We start from the raw sequence: 22,020 nt of genomic DNA, 5'->3' as shown, positions 1-22,020 counted from the left end.
GCAGCGCAGCCAAAGGACTGTCCTCATGGTATTGATCAAAGACTCATTAGCAATAGCCGGAGCAGCGCAGTCAACGAACTGTCCCCATAAAAATGTGTGTATGTCAAAGAGAACTCTATGTCATGAATTTACTATTGGTTTCATGTTTTTGTTTTGTGTGAACGTTTCCAACTTACTAATGTCACTTAGAACTTTGTAACATACAATGATCAACTCAAATTGAAAATAAAATTACTAATAGGGACTTTATTATTTTGATACCTGAAATAGAACAACACATAATTAAGAAATACAACACCCTTACCAAAGATACAAATACGCAAAACACCCTCTAACTACAAGCCAACAAATACTACAATCAACATGCTTCTAATATAACTACTAAGTGACAAGAACCTTAGGTTAGAGTGGTACCAACTCTAAACTAAGGGTCTCGTCTTTAGCCAGTTTGCCCATCCGGTCAGCTTCACCGGTTGTGCAAGACTGACAATCACCTGTCTGCTCGCAGCCCTTTTATACGCTCGGGTTGAGTGGTGGGGGTAGAACAACGCTGCACCTGCTTATGTAAATTAACTAGCGATAGTAGGTCCCTAGCTAGAATATATGCCCGGTCGGATTCAAACATATACAAGGCAGATCCATTACTACCGTTTTTATATTTTTTCCAAGATATTTTCAAAGTCCTGTAAGTAGGTCAAGGTCATTTAAAATAATACCAAATGAAGAGATGGAGCAAACATGCTCTATCTCTCCTTCTGTTGTAGTGAGGAAAGAGTCTGTGTTTAGGTATAACAACAAAAGCTTAAAATTTAATTTAACCAAATGCAGAATAGTATGCAGGCCGTTGGACCTCTCAACTAATTACAAAATGGTCAACTTAAATTTTAAAATATAGAATATTTACAGTCACAAGAAAGTGTTCATTGTTAGCTGACATAAGTTAACTACCAATGACAACGAAAAGTTTAAAATTTAATTTAACCAAATGCAGAATAGTATGCAGGCCGTTGGACCTCTCAACTAATTACAAAATGGTCAACTTAAATTTTAAAATATAGAATATTTACAGTCACAAGAAAGTGTTCATTGTTAGCTGACATAAGTTAACTACCAATGACAACGAAAAGTTTAAAATTTAATTTAACCAAATGCAGAATAGTATGCAGGCCGTTGGACCTCTCAACTAATTACAAAGTGGTCAACTTAAATTTTAAATATAGAATATTTACTGTCACAAGAAAGTTTTCATTGTTAGCTGACATAAGTAAACTACCAATGACAACGAAAAGTTTAAAATTTAATTTAACCAAATGCAGAATAGTATGCAGGCCGTTGGACCTCTCAACTAATTACAAAATGGTCAACTTAAATTTTAAAATATAGAATATTTACAGTCACAAGAAAGTGTTCATTGTTAGCTGACATAAGTTAACTACCAATGACAACGAAAAGTTTAAAATTTAATTTAACCAAATGCAGAATAGTATGCAGGCCGTTGGACCTCTCAACTAATTACAAAATGGTCAACTTAAATTTTAAAATATAGAATATTTACAGTCACAAGAAAGTGTTCATTGTTAGCTGACATAAGTTAACTACCAATGACAACGAAAAGTTTAAAATTTAATTTAACCAAATGCAGAATAGTATGCAGGCCGTTGGACCTCTCAACTAATTACAAAGTGGTCAACTTAAATTTTAAATATAGAATATTTACTGTCACAAGAAAGTTTTCATTGTTAGCTGACATAAGTAAACTACCAATGACAACGAAAAGTTTAAAATTTAATTTAACCAAATGCAGAATAGTATGCAGGCCGTTGGACCTCTCAACTAATTACAAAGTGGTCAACTTAAATTTTAAATATAGAATATTTACTGTCACAAGAAAGTTTTCATTGTTAGCTGACATAAGTAAACTACCAATGACAACGAAAAGTTTAAAATTTAATTTAACCAAATTCAGAATAGTATGCAGGCCGTTGGACCTCTCAACTAATTACAAAATGGTCAACTTAAATTTTAAAATATAGAATATTTACAGTCACAAGAAAGTGTTCATTGTTAGCTGACATAAGTAAACTACCAATGACAACGAAAAGTTTAACATTTAATTTAACCAAATGCAGAATAATATGCAGGCCGTTGGACCTCTCAACTAATTACAAAATGGTCAACTTAAATTTTAAAATATAGAATATTTACAGTCACAAGAAAGTGTTCATTGTTAGCTGACATAAGTTAACTACCAATGACAACGAAAAGTTTAAAATTTAATTTAACCAAATGCAGAATAGTATGCAGGCCGTTGGACCTCTCAACTAATTACAAAGTGGTCAACTTAAATTTTAAATATAGAATATTTACTGTCACAAGAAAGTTTTCATTGTTAGCTGACATAAGTAAACTACCAATGACAACGAAAAGTTTAAAATTTAATTTAACCAAATGCAGAATAGTATGCAGGCCGTTGGACCTCTCAACTAATTACAAAGTGGTCAACTTAAATTTTAAATATAGAATATTTACTGTCACAAGAAAGTTTTCATTGTTAGCTGACATAAGTAAACTACCAATGACAACGAAAAGTTTAAAATTTAATTTAACCAAATTCAGAATAGTATGCAGGCCGTTGGACCTCTCAACTAATTACAAAATGGTCAACTTAAATTTTAAAATATAGAATATTTACAGTCACAAGAAAGTGTTCATTGTTAGCTGACATAAGTAAACTACCAATGACAACGAAAAGTTTAACATTTAATTTAACCAAATGCAGAATAGTATGCAGGCCGTTGGACCTCTCAACTAATTACAAAATGGTCAACTTAAATTTTAAAATATAGAATATTTACAGTCACAAGAAAGTGTCCATTGTTAGCTGACATAAGTAAACTACCAATGACAACAAAGGTTTAAAATTTAATTTAACCAAATGCAGAATAGTATGCAGGCCGTTGGACCTCTCAACTAATTACAAAATGGTCAACTTAAATTTTAAAATATAGAATATTTACAGTCACAAGAAAGTGTTCATTGTTAGCTGACATAAGTAAACTACCAATGACAACGAAAAGTTTAAAATTTAATTTAACCAAATGCAGAATAGTATGCAGGCCGTTGGACCTCTCAACTAATTACAAAATGGTCAACTTAAATTTTAAAATATAGAATATTTACAGTCACAAGAAAGTGTTCATTGTTAGCTGACATAAGTAAACTACCAATGACAACGAAAAGTTTAAAATTTAATTTAACCAAATGCAGAATAGTATGCAGGCCGTTGGACCTCTCAAACTAATTACAATATGGTCAACTTAAATTTTAAAATATAGAATATTTACAGTCACAAGAAAGTGTTCATTGTTAGCTGACATAAGTAAACTACCAATGACAACGAAAAGTTTAAAATTTAATTTAACCAAATTCAGAATAGTATGCAGCTGTGCCAGTTGGGTGAGACTGACTACAGTCCGTTCGCTGCCGCTACTTTTATCCGCGAGCCAGTTGGGAGGGGGTCGGTTGGGAGGTTTACCCTGCTTCGCGGGTAAATTTCCCTACTGTCGGGTAATTCTACCTACTAAGTAAGGAAGTCTCCAAACCTCCAACATCACATCATTCAGTGTCGAACCTTCAACGAAGACTGTTCACATATGCTAGCTCTGTTCTGATGTTAACTATGGATAAGCCAAGTACAATCACACAAGATAAACTAAAGAGAATAAAAGAAGATTTAAAGAAATCTACTACTACTAAAACTAGCAATTTTCGCAAGTCAATGTCACTACGTCTAAAGTTTCAGAAGCAAATTAAATTACCACTACATTGGAATGCATCAGGATCAAATTATTCTAATCAATTATCACCCGAAGCCATATGTCAAGAAATGAAGCTTCCTCAACTAGTAAGTCCAATAGAAACAGAAAAAGTAACATTTAAATATATGTTACAAAACAAACATTATCAATTAGTAGAACAAAGACAAAACGAAAATGGTAAAACGTTTATTTTCTTTTATGACAACAAGTTTTTAGAGGTTTGCTTTCCGACACGATTAAATGTGCCAAATCCTCCTGACGTTGAAGATGGCAAACTAATTTATTTGATTCGCACAAGTCAGGACACATGGAATTGGGTATAATTCACTTAAAAAAAAAAACAGTCTTTCTAAAGACTCCATTATATAAACATATTTTGACCACAAAGTCTGATCTGTCAAACTGTTTAACAAAATATAAACGATATTTAATTTTACTTTATTTTTTACGTCACGGTCTCCAGTACCCGTAATACACCACTACTTAAGGTTTTTTTTAAGACCAACAAATATTTACTAACATGGGGAAAATATATCTACTTTTTGGAACGTATTTCTGTATAAACATCTTTTAACCACAAACAGCTAACCTGCGACTATCTAACATAAGATATAAATTAAAATTGGTTTTTACAATACCTTGTGTTGTTGAGTCAATCGAGGTGTAGTATTACGATGGCATCAACGATGCAAACGATAGACCCAGGACCGTACAACACTCCGCCGCTATGTCCGAAAGCAAACTGTAGAACTGTGGATACAAATCCACATGGAGGTTGAGTAGGGGCATTTGACCTTGTTCCACTGCCCGCTCACTTTCCCTTCGCGGCCTCAGCCTAATTCACGGCGGCCGGTGACACAACCTTGCACCACGCCGCCGCGGGCACTAGTACAATACTGTAGGCTACTGTTAAATGTTACCGTCGACAATATGATTTTAACTCAATTTATTGTCTACATGTAAGCTGTGTTTTGGTTTAAAACCTTGGTGTAGCTGTTGGTTGATATTCCCAATACATTTAAGACAATTGCAAACGAACAAGTATTAGCTATTTAAACACACTACTGTACAGACAGCTGTTTCATCCCCTATCCATTACCACCAGCTCCTACCACCTGTATCCTGTTACCACCTGCTTGCTGCACTTGTGACGACGTACGCTAATTTTATACAAAACGTCAGAAGTGACGTACCACCGGAAATCTGCTATAACTACGCCATTTCCGCCCCTATCTTCAAAACAGCTGTTCGCGATAGGTCCACCAGTTCACCACTACTGATTAAATTAGATACAAGTGGTATTTTTAAATAAAAACTGTGGTCTTATTACAATATTTCTTCGGGATGTTTTAGAAAAGCATTGTGATTCAATATATCGATAACAAAAGCCAACATACCTTTCACATTTGAAACACTTGTACAATCACTCAAAGCATTCTTGTAATCTTTATGAGGTTGGTGTGGATGCAATTTGTTTAGTTGGTAGAATTATACATAAATATTTGTTTAATATTTATTTTTTATAGGCCTATATATTACTTAAATGAGCCACAATATATTACATCGAACAAATGGCTCAATGTTCACCTTTGGTCGAAGACACCTAACCTATGGTTAATTTGGCAATAAAACAATACAGCATATTTAGTTTGGAATGGTTTTGCTGCTTATTGAGGTGTAAATATCTCAAGGACCCTTTAGGCCCAACTAGTTGCATCGTTTCTAGGTAAGCTATCTTGATACATCTATCTTGGCACTGTAATACACTGTTCAACGACGATATAAACGGTAATACTGTATTGCAAATCCGATTCTCGTAATTCAGTTATGGTAATAAAATAATAATGCCAAGCAAAATTTTACTTAAAATTTTGTTTATCACATATGTGTTTTAGTAGACAGTGATCTACAAAAAAAAATACAATTTTTTTCAGTTTTCACGATGGAACCATATTTCAGATTGGTCTCCAATCAACAGGATGTCATAAAAAGATTATTACAAAAGTCATTAGTTAGACTTGAACCCTCCTAGAACCCAAAGCCATGATGCTATCTAAGGAAAATGTCAACGTTAGATAGTAACAATACCAGGGTTTGGACCGTTCCATTTCAAAATGTAAAAACTTCCACAGGCGTAAAACCACATAAAATAAAAAATTCTTTTTTACAACTTTTTCTTTCTAGCTTTTCTTTACAAATCCTTAAAACATTTTATTAGAGATACAATTCTTTATCAACATAACAAACTTACTAGGATCGATTAAGGTTTTCGAAATAAACTTTCGTATGAAAGATCTTTTTGAGTTTATTAGTTCCGATACGTTATGGCTCGATGTCAAATGGCTGTATCAAAACTCATAAAGCACAGTTATTGAAGTGTTGCTGCTTTTCACGATTATATCCCAAGTTCAGCCATATCAGGATTGTTGAGTCTTCCTGTTATCAAAACGTAAATGGTCGTTAAAAATATGTTTCACAAACAAGTCTTTCAGTTTGTTAAAATGCTGCCAGTTTGTAAGGTTAGGTTCTGAACAACAGTACACAATGATGGAATTCATTTCAAACTTTAAAAAAATGTAATCGTTTTATGACCAAAAAATTTAAAAAAGGAAAATGTCTAATTTTCCAAAGTTGTAAGTATGTTATATTTTATTTTATAGGACGTAATTACGTCCTTAGATTAAGGGTCAGAATATTAAACATATTTTTATTTCCTGTTTAACGATTATGTATAAATTATTAGGTGCATTAATATTCTCTGTGTAAAATCACAACGTGCATTATGATACGGATACCGAAAATGATAAAGTTAATAATTCTATATGCAAACTGTCATTATATCCTGATTGTAATTTTCAAGATGTTTTAGTTGTGATATTTTTTAGCATAGCAACTTATTTTTCCAACCAATTTAAGCCCCAGTATACAATCCTGTTTATATTTCATTCTACGAATTCGAGTATTTTTGTTCATTAATGACATTAAGGTCGAGTTAGTAGAGTAGTAGTAGTAGAGTTAGTAGGAACATAACAATATATCTTTTGATGATACTATCCATATGCTGTTTAGTCTAACAGACATTGCTTATCTATAATTACTCTATATTTTACTGCCATGATGTACACGCCAACCATTCCTTGAGTACTGACCACACATACTTCTATCGACCGCCATGTTCTCTTGTGTGATTGGTGTCAGATACGACAAACATTGTTAAGCCTCGTGTGACAGCTGGCTTTTGTTGTGTTAACCAACATGTAAAAATAGTTTGATCGAACGATTGTTTATTTCGTTGAACACTAGTAACATTTTAGTCAGAATGAAAATGTACGACTTTGTATTTGCATAGTTTGAATTTCAATGAAATTCTGTTAAAGTTAAAATAACATAAAATCATAATCCATTTTATGATAACATAGCTTCTTAAGTTTCTTGTTTCATACCACGTTCTTCGAAAGACTCTTTTTAAGGCGACTCGGAACAATACTGTCTCATATTGTATAGAGAAACTATTATTCACTTCCAACTCTCACCGTATACAAAGGACCGACTACCTCAATAGCAACCAAATAATGCTCTTTAGATCAGTGGAGGGAATTAAATAAACGAATCCAATGACAACGAGCCATAAATGGTCACGTTCGATATTATTTGCCGGTTTTTATTCATTAATCAAATCCAGTAACTCATTCATTTGGAATAGTTAAAATTGTCTACACAAAAAAAAAACTGTATTTGTCGATATTCCTTTATGGATTGTCTTTATGACTTAACCATTACCTGAGGTAGAGCCAACTGAAGTCAGAACTATTTTGATTCCCATAAACACAAAATATACGATCGCTAGATTGTTGCGTTCAAAGATAACGTCCCAAGTTTGGCAATTTGGACGATTTTAAATTCATGTTTGGTACTGGCTCAATGGTAGGAAACAACAATGTGAGGTTGATAACCATGAGTAAAGTTGTCTACAAAAGAAGAAAATAGTTACTGAGATATCTGAATACATCAATCATATCGACACATAATGTGTGGTGGGGATGTAATACTGTATTTTCCTTTATTTCTAATTAGAACTCTAGTTAGTACGTAAATTCAGATTGGTACTCTGTACATCTTTATGACATTCACTTATGAGCCGTTGGAATGTCCAGAGTAAATGTGTAACACATGTGTAGTTACGTAGTGACCTTTCATAATACTTTTTCACAAGAGAGGTTTTTTTTTATTACTAGGTTTAGTTTTTATGTTAATTGACCGAGGAGAGACTTTAAAATTAACACTAAGCCATTTTTCACATTGGAATTGGATTTTACTTTTAGATACAATTTTAGTTTGTTGTAATGCCATATCTGTATGCTTATAATTCCGTACATAATTAAACCACAACTTTAGTTTTTGCTATTTGTATATAAGGTTAATAGCGCAAACATTTCCTTACTCCAAATAAACAATTGACTACAACAATTTGTGACTGCTTACGAAAACAAATCTTTATAACCATTATAAGCAAACCATTACAACAAATAATGTAATTCGATGAAATATCTGCAAGAAGAATGTTCCTCTGTAGAACGCTTAGCAGCATCCACCTGTGGGATTGGTAATGTTTACAAAGAAACTCATTGGCATTTCAACTTTATCCTCAACATATAATGATCACGTTTTCCTCTTTGCTGTTCCATTTCCGTGTTCCAACTTCATTGCAATTGTAACGTAAATTGTAATACCTGAAACTTTACCACCTAATGTGTTTCATTCTGTACTGAACTGTATTCCAATGAGAATTACCATTTAGCATTGTTACCACCAAGACCGACAAATGAAGAATATATGAAAGGTTGCCGTGTTTTTACAGTTTATAAGTTTTGCATTTAAATGGTTCCGGTCCGTTGTGTTATATTGATTTTTTCTATTATTATGAAGATGTTTTTGAACTTAAATTTGATTAGAATTTCTGTCGGATTTGAGGGGAGGCAATCTAAAAGACTACATTAAGTATTCAAAAGACTGGAGACGGCCTTGAATGTTATTTTTATTTACGTAGATATTACTCCTGATTTTGTTTTACAAAAACTCCTCCTCAGCGGCTGAAGCGATTCGCATGAAATTTAGCACAGTAATACTACCTACGTTTTAACCATGGGAACATAGAAATCTGAAATGAATAAATCAGACTACAGGGGCTTTCCTTACATAAATTTTAACATGTTTATCGTGTGATTGGTCACCATGACAGTTTTTGCAAGATAACAATAAAAATAAAAAAGACACAACATGTAATGTGACTCAAAAGACTGAAGTAAGACATTAACGTTATTTTTATTACCTCTATTACATAGTCTCGGTGGAAATAAAGTTTTAAATTCTAATACTAAAGAGATCGAATGTTACCACAATGGTTTTTTTATCTGTATAAACTAAACTAGGAGGCCTAATTATAAACATGAACCAAGGACATTGTAAGTAGAAGAATGTTGGATAAAATAACTTATACTTAATTGAGCTTCGTAATGGGTTTGCAAGTTAAAGTGAATTGAATAAGTAATGAAACTAAATGTTTAGCTTGTCATTAACTCAGTAAGTGAAACTAGAACTCTGAGCTCTGAACGAGTTTAGTGGAACGCCACTAAAAGTATTGTTTTTCTCGTACTTTATTATGATGGCGTTGTAGTAAGGTGATTGTACGAGAGTTACGCTGGAAAATTCCATCGTGTTAACAGGATTTAACTTTAAGTTTTACGTGCAAACATAGAAATTACTCTTTAAATTGATAAAAACTGTTAAATAAAATTTTATATTTTATATATATTTATATTTATATTTTATATATATTTTGTTTTAATTACCAAAGGACAAGTCAAATGGTCAAACTGTACCAAGTCAAGGAAAATTCATATGTTAAGATAGTGTTGCTTATTTGTTAAAGTTTATTTGTTGTTTTTATTACTTGTTCATAATATTACTTATTTTTTCTGAGATTTAAAATTTAGTAGCAGAGGCCTGTTAACAATTTAAATTATGCTTGGAATAGTTCTCAGGGGAACAGAGTGGAGGACCCTCAATAACTGTCTTGTTCTTGACTAATCCTTGTTAATATATTATTTAAAACACATTTTACATTAATCGTTTGGTTTTGACAACAGATTTTTGTACCGATTAATAATACATGCAAGAACTCTTTCTGTTTGGAAAATAAATTGATTGATTAGTTGAAATACATTAGGTAATAGACTACCAACACTACATTAAAATGAGAAATTTCGGTTTGCTTTCAGAACTAGTCTAGTGTACTTCGATATTAGTGAAAAGAGCTTTTACATGATAGCTGACTTCAATACCGTAGTGTGGCAGTTTATCTAAATTCATTGTTTATTAATTTTAAAAATCCAATAATTTTACTGGACAGTAATAAAACTTAAAAGTAAACTGTTTAACGGTTGTGTAAAATAATTTAAAACGCTTCTACATACAGTATTGTTGTTTTTCAGTATTATTTATCAGTACTTAAATATAAATACCCTGACAAATCTTATTGAGTTATTGAACCATCTAATATGAGATAGAGTATTGGCACGATACTTGAATTAAAACAATTACTTGTTTTTTTTTATTATAATGTTTTAAGTATGGTACATTATTCTCTTTTTTATGTTGATCTTCTAATAATTATTTTGAAATTCCATCAAACGTGTAGGCCTACAGGAACCTCATTTATAGGACATTTCGAAATAAACATTTCAGATGCTCAGAAACAGGAACTTATTGTGTTCATGTTTCAAAAAAGGTAGATTTTGTTTTTAACCTTCATCAAAGCTGTAGAATAGTTTTAAGCTACAAACTTAACATTACTTAACCATTAGTTTGTGAATACTAGGAATACAATCAGAGATACTGTAATACAATATTATCGTGCAATTTAAAGTGCTATACGATAGTGGTTTGGAAAGTGTTTGGCTCAATAAAGTATTCACTAGGCAGATGCCGTGTCTTGGGAACATACAGGAATGTTTATGTGAAGCATTGACATGTAAACAATAGCTTGGAGCTGGAACTCTCAAGGTAGCGCCATAACATGATACATGACCAATTCATACTGACATGACGTTTGTTACATAAAAACTGAAATTGTAAACAATACCTTTGTAAAAACCTGTGGTTTTATTTACAAGAGAATAGCTAGGCAATTATGTTGAAACATACTGTAAAAATAATGTTAGCCAATGCAATTATTCAAGTAAAAGAGAGAATTCAATAAGGGAAACGTTTTTTTTTTACTTAAGTTAAAACTGTATTTTTGTTCTTTTAAGTAAACTGCTTTTAAGTAATTCGTGGTATGTTTTAAAACCCATTTTTTAAATTTACTTTATCAGTGATAGATGTGCAAGTGCGTTTGAATATAATCTTTAATAATTCAATAATAGAATCAACAATGTATTTTAAATATAACATTTTTCGGTTTTCAGGTAAAACTTTGCATGTTATTTATGTTATATCTTTTTTATATCTATAAATATGTTATTTCTTCGAGCATTTAACGGTATACTCGAAATTTTTAAATTCTTTCATTATGGATAGGTAAAGTTTCATTTGTAAATACAAAGGAAATGTATTCTCTTAAATAAAGTAGTTTTCTTGATTTTTGAAAATCATGCCTATATCTCTTTTTGAAAATCAAGCATATTTAGGTTGTAGTAACTAATTTTACAGTGTATAAAGATTCTATAAATTTTATTGAACAAGTTTATCGGTTGAAATAAATAGTAAAAAAACTTCTACGTGATCATAAAAAGGTGACCGTCAAACACACATGTGTGAAACGTGAATACATTTGACCTTCCACTTCTCTCACTGTGAAAATACCTTGACCATTGAACTGTTGATACAAGCTTATCTTCTGGTATGTGTTTTGTTACGTAGAGTATACCCTTCAACAGTATTAATTTTCATGTGCTGAATACGATGATTTAATAAAACATTGTTGAGAAGCAACGACACGTGTAACTGAATCTTTATTTAATTTACTAAAATTGGTAACGCACTTTCATTTAATGGGATTTGGTGCTCTCACATTTCATTAATTAGCTATTTTCTAAAACCTTACATGCAGCCTTCATTCCTTGATTTATTTTACACAGATGTCTTAAGAATTATAACGAAAAATGAAACTGCAGTTTTGATTGTCTGAGTGAAATGGCCAAAAATACTGTTCATAATGTACGCACATTTATGAATTTTTTCAGCAAATGTTTTTTAATTCATGCGTTTTCCTAAAACGAAAAGCATAGCTGTCTTCTTCTAGCTCTAAATCTACTTTAAAACTAATCTAGTTTTTACGATGGGTATTTTGACGTATTTACGGCAGTAATAACACTCTAATGGAATGATCCACTAAAACACTGTGTAGTGTAATTAATTTATATAACAATTGTATGTGCTATTTAATTCCTTAGAACACCATTCGTAATCTACATTGTTTTTATTTTATACAGTTTTAAAATAATTGTATCAATTATTGAATCTAAATATCGTGTATTATATTCTATATCGATAAAATACACTGAATTTGTTAGTTGCGTGATGTTTCTATAATAAATGTTTTCTTAAATACACAAAGTCCACGGTCAGTTTCTTCAACTTACACTGTAGTGTAAAAACAAGAAGTTTTACTACAACACACGAGACCATTCTTCCACGCAATCGAGGTTTCTTCGTTTTATGACGCAACATTCTACACGAGAATGGAATTCTAATAATTTATTACAATTTCTAGGAAGAAACCAAAGCAAAAATGTAAAACAGAGATCGTTCTATGTAAGATTATTTGTGCAATTCGAGGTTTTACAAGGAGTTTTACTAATTTTCCAAGATCCAGTAAAATTATTTACCTAAAGATAGTAATGGTAATTTAATTCAATACAGGAGATGTAAGCAGCTAAATTTTCATAATGTTACTGCACACCGTAATTTGTATCTCAATTGTTTGAAGAGGGAATTATTAGAATGTTTCTTAATTCATAATTAATTTATCAGATTAATTCTGCTCAGCTTCAACAGAGAGACCCATATATGATACTATAATTTCTCTAGCACCATGACCTACGACCAAAGTAAGCATTCCGTTCCTCAAAGTGTTTACAATGTTATGTCCTAACCTTATTTAAAGTGTGAAATATTGATCGAACCATTAAATAGCTAGATGGTTAAAAAACCTTGGATATATTTATGAGCATTAAATTTTATCCCAGGTGATAGAAAGATTCTAGTATGAAAAAAAATGTAAACAAATCTACCTTATTTCAACTTTGATGTAGGGAATTACAGAAATTAGTGGAATTTCCTATGGTACTATTGAGTCATTTTACCTATTATATAACCTTTTTGGGATACGATCTTTATGTTTAACTTCAAACTGAAATATTGTAGACTGACATAGTGGTTCTTGTAAAGTTAACCATAGTTGACCAAAGTTACCAAAGTTAATCAAAGTTAATCAAAAGTTAACCAAAGTTAACCATCGTTGAAATCTACGTTTCACTAGAAAATCTAATAGTTTAAAACAAACTGTCCAATATAAAACCAGTGTGATTTAAAATTAATCAAAGAATCTTTATTTAAGGGAATTTCTTGTCAATCGCTTGAATAAGACTAAGGTTGTATGCTACGTTAGCCTTCAAAAACCTTTTGGACATTGTAATCTCTAAAAACAATTTACTTTTTGAAACAAAATTAAGAAAATATACAAAGAAAACTATTGCTGCGTATTTTGATTAAAATATGTTAATAGTTTAAGTAATCATTCTCTTGAATGTTATGAAATAGTGTTTAAGATTACATGTACAAATACTCAAATGGAAAAATAACTGCAGAAATTCGAGTGCCACGTTTACAAGCAATCGCGGACCAGAAGCCACCAAAACTTACATTGTTCACACTTTACAGTATAAGTGTAGTGTGTCTTGTTACCAAGGTAACTTGGCTTCCAGATCAAACTATAGCCTACAAAGTTAAACAGAAATTGGAAACTATTCTCTACTTGTGTGGTATTACTCTGTGCAAGTACAACGCTTATAAGTACCGGTAAAGACAATAAAAAAAGGTTACAAATCTGTATTTGAATCTTACCGTGTGCATAAAATTAGTTTTACCATTATACTTTGGTAAAAAAGTATGTTTTAATTATAGAAATATGAAATATATCTAACGTTAGTATATGAAGAGCATCAGGTGAACGATACTGTGAATGTTTAATCGCTTGGGTTGTGTAGTTTGTAGGTCAGTTACGGTAACTGATGGGTGTTAAGTACACAAATTTCGCACCATTGCAAATCAATGTTCCATGTCCCCTTATGTTATGTTGATATTTATCAAGTTATTGTACATCATGGAGCTTAACTACATAAACGTTTAACAATTGTAAGAGCGATGTTTCTGCTTGTTACACAACGCTATTTTTTACGGAGTGTTAAAAGTGTTACATTCAATTTTTTTAGAATCAGTAATATCTTAAATTCACCTTATTTATTGTACTACAAATTACAGATCTTCCATTGTTGTTTCTGTTAGTATGAGGTATTTAATATTTAACCTAAGCAAATCTTTTCAGCTTTTTAGTTGCACTGCCAGTAGTTTTATTTAGTAGCATTATCATAAGAGGGTCTCCATTTTTTCTTTATTACAGTATATTCTACAAATCTTAAATTGATGTTTAATTGATGCTTTTGACAGTATGATGAATTTATTTTTAAATTTAATATAATTTTAGATTAAATTTATCTTTTTTTCCTTATTAGTAGGGTTGAAAGTAATTTAATTTCAGCAAAATTTAGCTGAAAAATTCTAAGTAGGCCTAAAAGTATTTAAACATCTTTTAATAAGATTAATAAATAAGCAATATTTCCTGCGTTTTTCAAAAGTACATCAAATTCAATTATCCTATTTATGTGGCCAAACCTACAACAAAGAGCTATTTTAGTAGACTAATACGATATGGAAGGATACAAATAAACCCTTTTGAAATAAAATAAAATAAATAATAGATCATATGTTGTGAATTTTCCATATAGCATGTCGTATGTAAGTTAAAAACTTATTTTTACACGAGTTAAACTAGTAAAAACAAATAAGTTTGTTAAATTAATTTGCTAACAATATTTTCTGCAAAATCTATAGGCCTACAAATCTTTAATGTACCAATTTTTCCAACTCGCTATTCTAGTGATACATTTAACAACCAAGATAATACTGAAATATTGATGTGTGTCTATCGTATCTAGCTTAAACAACACTTAGACTCTGTTAGGTACTAAAATTGTTTGAAAATCTTTGGGGAAGTATATCATCTTAGATCAAAACCTCTGAGAAAAACTTAAAACAATTTTCCATTACTTTGTGGTAATAATAAAACTACAATAGGAAACGATTGTTACGAGTCACGTGACGAGTGGTGGCCATCAATCGATATAAAGAGAAGCGTTGGATTGGAAAAGCTTCGGAGAATTTTCGTTCAGTTTTCAATTTGCTACCTGTTCTATCATCAAATTTAAAATTTCCTTCCTTTTTAAATAAATTAAAAGCCAGAAACTGGGAACAAATATATATTTTTTTTATGTAGCCTAAAGTATGACAATCGGTGTAGTTCAGTTTACAGAATCCTATTTATTTCTTGAAAGATCTTCTACCACTTTGGTTAAAATATCTTGGAATAAAGATAAAGATCCAAATCTTATAAAATTATTGTATAAATGGAAAGTGGGCACATTTCTTTCAAGAGATGTTAGCCTAGTTTAAAGTTTGGATTATTGGGAAATTTATATCTCAAGAAAATACATCTGCTTTCAAAGAAGACTATCATTCTCAAGATCTTTAAAGTTTTAATAACATAAAAAAACTATGATTAATTAACACATGAGTTGTTATAGTTATCAATTTTGAAATAGCCTTTCAAAGCCAGACTTTTTAAAATTAATTTTTATAAAACTCTGATTAAACATTTATGTTATATACGAGAATGGCCTCATGTCAGGCCTCACATTGTCGTTGGAGTGTTGGAAGTGACAAGAATCAATATTTGATCCGTTTCAATATTCAGGGATGCTTTTAGTAAAATAATAAATTACGTATGCCATACTGACAACACATTCATTCTGTATAAATGAACCAATACGAGCTTTGTACACAAAACATTATTGCATATTCCAAAATATTTTCAATTTCTAAGAAAAGTAAAAATTTTTACTATATGAAAGTCATATATAAGAGTCTTTAAGCATAAATCATCATTCCATTCAACATTTATTTCAAGGGTTAATCAGGTCACATCATCCTTCAGCTGTGGAGCTGAAGGATGATGTAGTGTAGTAGAATGTACTACATTCTTCTATGATGTAGTAGTAGGCAGAAGTGGTTCTGCCTACACTACTTGGCTACACTACTTGCTATTATAATTTGGAAAATCCATATATAAATCCCAACGTCCCCTTGAACTTTTGAGAAAGCTACAAGTCACACCCCGATAAACCATATACTTAAAATGTTCGTCATGGTGAGAAACCTTGCGGCAAAACTATCCATTATTTCATAAATTGCCCTTTAAGGTCGTAGTTCCTTTCTAAAGGAAACTTTCCATATACCTAATGTTAAAAATATCTCAGCTGTTCTAATTTGTATGTTAATCTTACAATTTATAACCTTTTTAAATCAGGTGTAATTGTTTGTTTGTATTACTGTATTCAGTTTTTTCTCCAGCTTGAATTAATCAATCAATAGTTTTATTAATATTTATGAAGTCAAACGGGGAGAATCTCGTGGGTAACAGCATATACAAAATAAAAAGAATTAAATAACAGCTAGTTAATATTTACAGCTTATTATTAGTTAATATTTATTTAATATTTACCAGTTAATATTTTCTAATATTTACTACACGAGTGAAGCCAAGGTAACAGGTAATTTTAGTTAAATGATTTTGTGTTTCTGAAAGTGTTTGTGACGACTATCACAGTGAATTTTTTACCCCAAAATAGGATCTGTTTTAACTAGTGGGTATTGGTTAACTAATATTAAATTAACATCAATGATGAAAAATGAAAATTGTCCAGTGCAATCATACATGCTCCTACATCCTGTAATGTACGAAATAATAAAAATCTTATGTTAATTATTTAATTTTATATTTTCTTTAAGCTATGGAACAAAATCTCATTTTGAGAAGTTAGCAAATTGTATGGTTTTCAATATATTACAGCTGTAATGCAACCTTTAAGCAATATTTTATTTCTCTTGAAGTTACCTGTCATATATCAATAGATAACAGCAATATATCTGGCGAAGAAGTGGCTTAGAGGTTCTATAAATCATTGTGCTGTCTGATATGTTACGTAGTTTGAGAATAATAGTAAAAATTACATTCGAGGTTCATTGTGATGATAAAATGCTGATGCAAATGTTTGAGCAAATTTCATAAGTAAGATTTATTGTTTTTTTTTTATTGTTTTTGCTCTGCAGGAAATCCTTTAACAGCAGACAAATAATTCAATTATACATTTTGATGACATCATTATGTCATACTGCAGCGAACAGCTGTTTTATTGCATGCTTTGTGAGTCTAAAATAGCTCTTTTACTACCTAGGGAGTAAAAAGCCTGTTAGTCCCTAGGAAGTAAAATTCAGCTACAGTTGTGAACCTCGATTGTAAGATATCGCATTTATCGAAACTAGGTTCTAGCTTATTGATGAGATTTGTCATCATTGTGATTGATTTAGTTTGACATGTCGCTAGTAAAACACACACAAATTCTACACAAACACAGTCACAATTACACACATACACACACAACACAATTCTAATAGACAAAACAATAGAATAACAACTTTTTGATTGAAACAGAAAAATTATTAACGGAAGTCATTTTGAGAGGTTTATTTTTACATGAAAATTATTATTTGTTTTCTAGCTTAGTAACACAAAATTTATTAATACAATCAATGTTGCAATATGACGTACGAACATAGTTCATACTATGGTCAAAAGTGTCCTTTCAACCCCCGCACTTTTCTGACATAAACTGATGAATTATTTCTTACGTAGCGATGAATTATACTATTTTTGATTAAACATTCTGGATTCAACCTATTCCTACATAGACTCACAAAGATACGAGTAGCACTTACCTCGATTTACATACATATTGCATCACGTTCAAAGTCTTATTAGTTGTTCTAGACCCAAAATCAATAAACGAGATAACCAAAAAACCTTTAAATGGATTTGGACATTATCGAACCTTGAACATCGGTTGAATGTAAAAAAGTTCAGTACAACTTTTACAACCCAATTAAATACGTCATGACGTAATATGATAAATCTTTAACAAAGAGTGATTTTAAATTGGTAGATAGTAAGCGAAGCAAATGCATAAAATTACAAGTTTTTTTACTTCAACAGTTTAAACAAAAAACATCATATACAATTAATGACTTGTTTCGTAAAAAATTTTTTAAGGATAAAAATAATCTTAGTATTTTTTTTACCATCAGCTATCTTAGGTAAACATGTATCTATCACCTCGCTATCAGCTATGATCTGTTATCAAAATTTTTACAGGTTTACTCAAAATCTTAATAATTGCAAGCACTGCTTATTTAACTTTTTAAATGATATTATTTCAAATTAACTCGCTGCAAATCAAAAGTAACTGCAAATTGAAGAATAATGATACAGGTTTTTTATTTAAAGGTCGAATATGTATTAACGTATCATGTCATTGATTATAATCGGAAACTAGTATCAGATAAATATAATTTAAAATTCTATGCAAACGGTAAAGTTTGTCTATGTATCACGGTATATTGAGTTTTACTGATGTTTTACGGTCTTTATATATACCACAGTCACAGTTAATATGTTTAAATCAGATTAATATCATGTTTTTGTAAAATTATAAAGTAACAGAAAGTCTACCAGTCCATTACTAGTCTGCGTGCAACTGATACAGTCACTTCAGCCACAAAGGGTGTCATCCTAAAATCTTTTCATTAACGATAAGCAACAAGTGCGTTGATGGTGTGTAAGAGTGATATTTAACAGCACGTCCTATAATTTAGTACACAAATTTCATTCACTCCATCCCACCTATATCTTTAAGTTAGATAAAACCATTGTAAGGATTTTATGGAAGGAAGTTCTTTTAATTTAGAGAAGGTTTTTCCTCACCCTACTCGCCCCACTCAGTCCTAAAATTTTCATTATCATCATCAATTCATTTCAACTTGGTGTGTGTTAAAAGCAATGGGCTAGAGATAAGTGTAGAACGGAGTGAGATGCCTTGTGTAGCTTTGTTACTAACTAAGAACCATCAATTAAAGCTACACTCCTTTCTCAGGACCAGATCGGCGAATATTCTAACTTGCGATACACTGTTATGATCATATGTCTATATCTTGTAGATAAACGATCAATCCATTGGTATTTCATATTTTTTTTTAACAGAGTTTTAACATTTCAAAAGTTTCAATTTCATTTAAACAGTATAAATCATCAACTGAACTTTACCAATAAATCGACGATTCATGTAACATACCACATTATATACAGTATAGAAAACTCTCTCTCTTTCTATATGTTTTTGTTTTTCCTGCTTTTAGTGAATTGATGAGATGCAAAATAATCGTATGCTCCAATTCCCCAACGGTAGTTTCTCCCATAAAGACAAGTGTCCCTCAACACCACTGTTGGGATGACAATACACTAATGTTTATGGTGTGTACACGCAGTAGCTCGATGATTTCCTTGGGGTCTGGGCACTTCAAATTACCTTAGTAACAAGTAATAATGTTTAGTTGCAAATTGTAACTAAATTTAGTATTTATAATATTTTTTGACATTACAAGGTGGTTTTTCTCCATACATTATTTAAATCCCTTACAGTTCAATTGACATTCAGGGTGTTTGTGAACTCTCTCGAAAAAAATCACAGGATTATTCCTTGGGTTAATACATGAATATTTTACATTATAAACATGGGTCGCCGGTGCCTCGTTTTCCGTCTCTCTGTCTGTATGTGTTTTTTATAAATAACCATATAACTCAAGCTCGAATCGAGGTACAAAGTTTAAATTCTACACACTTGTGTATTGTAACGTGGTATTAAAACATGCAAAATTTCATTTCGTTGACTATAGCCGTTTCAAAATGGCGGTTATCTAAAATATTTGACCTCAAATTACATGAAAACCACTAGAGTTAAAAAATAAACATAAGAATAACAAAATGTGGGAAATTTCATGCCAAATCAAATGACTTATAGATCTTAAAGATCGGACAACAAACAGTTGAGTTATTATTTTTTTAAATAATTAATAATTTCTTTACTGGCTTTTAATTGTTATTGTTTATTCTTTAAAATCATCTGATCCTTTCTAAATTGTTACAACAATGTAAGACAGCTGGTTGGACAGATGTTTTTGAGATGATGATCAGATAATTTTTTTGAGTTATTAGTTTTTTTAAATAATTAATTATTTCTTTACTGGCTTTTAATTGTTGTTGTTTATTCATCAAAATCATCTGATACAGAGTACATTACGTAACATTAAACAGATCTCAATAGTTTAGGTAAAAAAGGACACTTTATACATTTACTATCTAGTAAAAAAACTAAATGTTGTTGTTAGGGCAGTCCAGCTGTCTTACATTGTTGTAACAATTTAGAAAGGATCAGATGATTTTAAAGAATAAAAAACAACAATTAAAAGCCAGTAAAGAAATAATTAATTATTTAAAAAACTAATAACTTAAAATAATCATGTGATCATCATCTCAAAATCATCTGTCCAACCAGCTGTCTTACATTGTTGTGACAATTTAGAAAGGATCAGATGATTTTTAAGAATAAACAATAACAATTAAAAGCCAGTAAAGAAATTATTAATTATTTAAAAAAATAATAACTCAACTGTTTGTTGTCCGATCTTTAAGATCTATGTGTCATTTGATTTGGCATAAAGTTTCCCACATTTTGTTATCCTGGTGTTTTTTTGTAACTCTAGTGATTTTCATGTAATTTGAGGTCAAAGATTTTAGATGGCCACCATTTTGAAACCATTTTGAACCCAAATAAATAAATAAATCTCGAATAAATAAGTTGACAATTGACATAGAGTGATGATAGTCATACCTATTTGAAGCTAAGAAAACGGTCAATCTCTATGTTTTGGTGTCTTTCAATATATGTATATCAGAATAAAATTTATATATTTGCACCTTGAACGGTTATTTTAATTAATTGTTTCTCGCTTATTTTTTTCAGCTTTGATGGACTAAAACTTTAGTGAAAACAATAACAATGACGTCACTTAACAAGATCAAGGAGTTTTAGCAAGTAATTAATTAGCTCATTAGCCTAAGTGTCACGTAACACAGTCTATACCAATAAAATTACTAAGAAAGTTTCTACTGGTAATCCAATTTATATTGAAGTTGAGACAACACAATTTAGGTGATTGATGATGCATTTCTGGTGATAATTAAGAACTGGTAGTCGTGGGAATTAAATATCGTAGAAATAAAATACCCATATAAATGAATGTTTACTAGTACGTTTAGCTTTTTTTTGGGGGGGGGGAGCGAGCTGGCGTAGTGGTTAGAGCACGGGACTTCGGTTCCTGAGGACCCGGGTTCGACCCCCGCCAAGTCACCAATGGATTTTATCTAAGTGATAGTGCCGCAACCCCTAGGTCTAGCCTGAAGTAATGTGAAAAACAATCCCAGGCTCGTGCCTAGCGTCCTAGGACAAAAAAAAAGTACGTTTAGCTTGAAACTATGGGATATAACTCAATGATTTCCTCTTAAATTATAAAATACTATATACATTTTGGGGTAAGTAAGTATTTTTGTCTAAAATAAAACTGTATATATGACTTTTAGTTAAACAAAAATAATTTTTTAACAACTTTCAAAACCTTTTCAATAAACCACATTGACGGATTTAGTCGCACTTGAACACTTTATATGGATGGAATATTTGATGCGAGTGTGACGTGGTCCAGATGAGAGTTTGTTATTTACAATCACCAAACATGTGTTTATTTGTTGTCAATAAGTGACAGTTTTATCAAACCGACCTGTAATTGAAATTCTATTTTCTACTCGTTTGTCGCAAACCAACAATGAATAGCCGTAAGCCAATAATTACTGTAACTG

Source organism: Macrosteles quadrilineatus, unplaced genomic scaffold (assembly GCF_028750875.1).
Source record: "Macrosteles quadrilineatus isolate MER2022 unplaced genomic scaffold, UCM_ALF_1.0 Scaffold_3__2_contigs__length_128488019, whole genome shotgun sequence".
NCBI classification, from domain to species: Eukaryota; Metazoa; Arthropoda; class Insecta; order Hemiptera; family Cicadellidae; genus Macrosteles; species Macrosteles quadrilineatus.
This window is presented reverse-complemented; position numbering follows the sequence as displayed.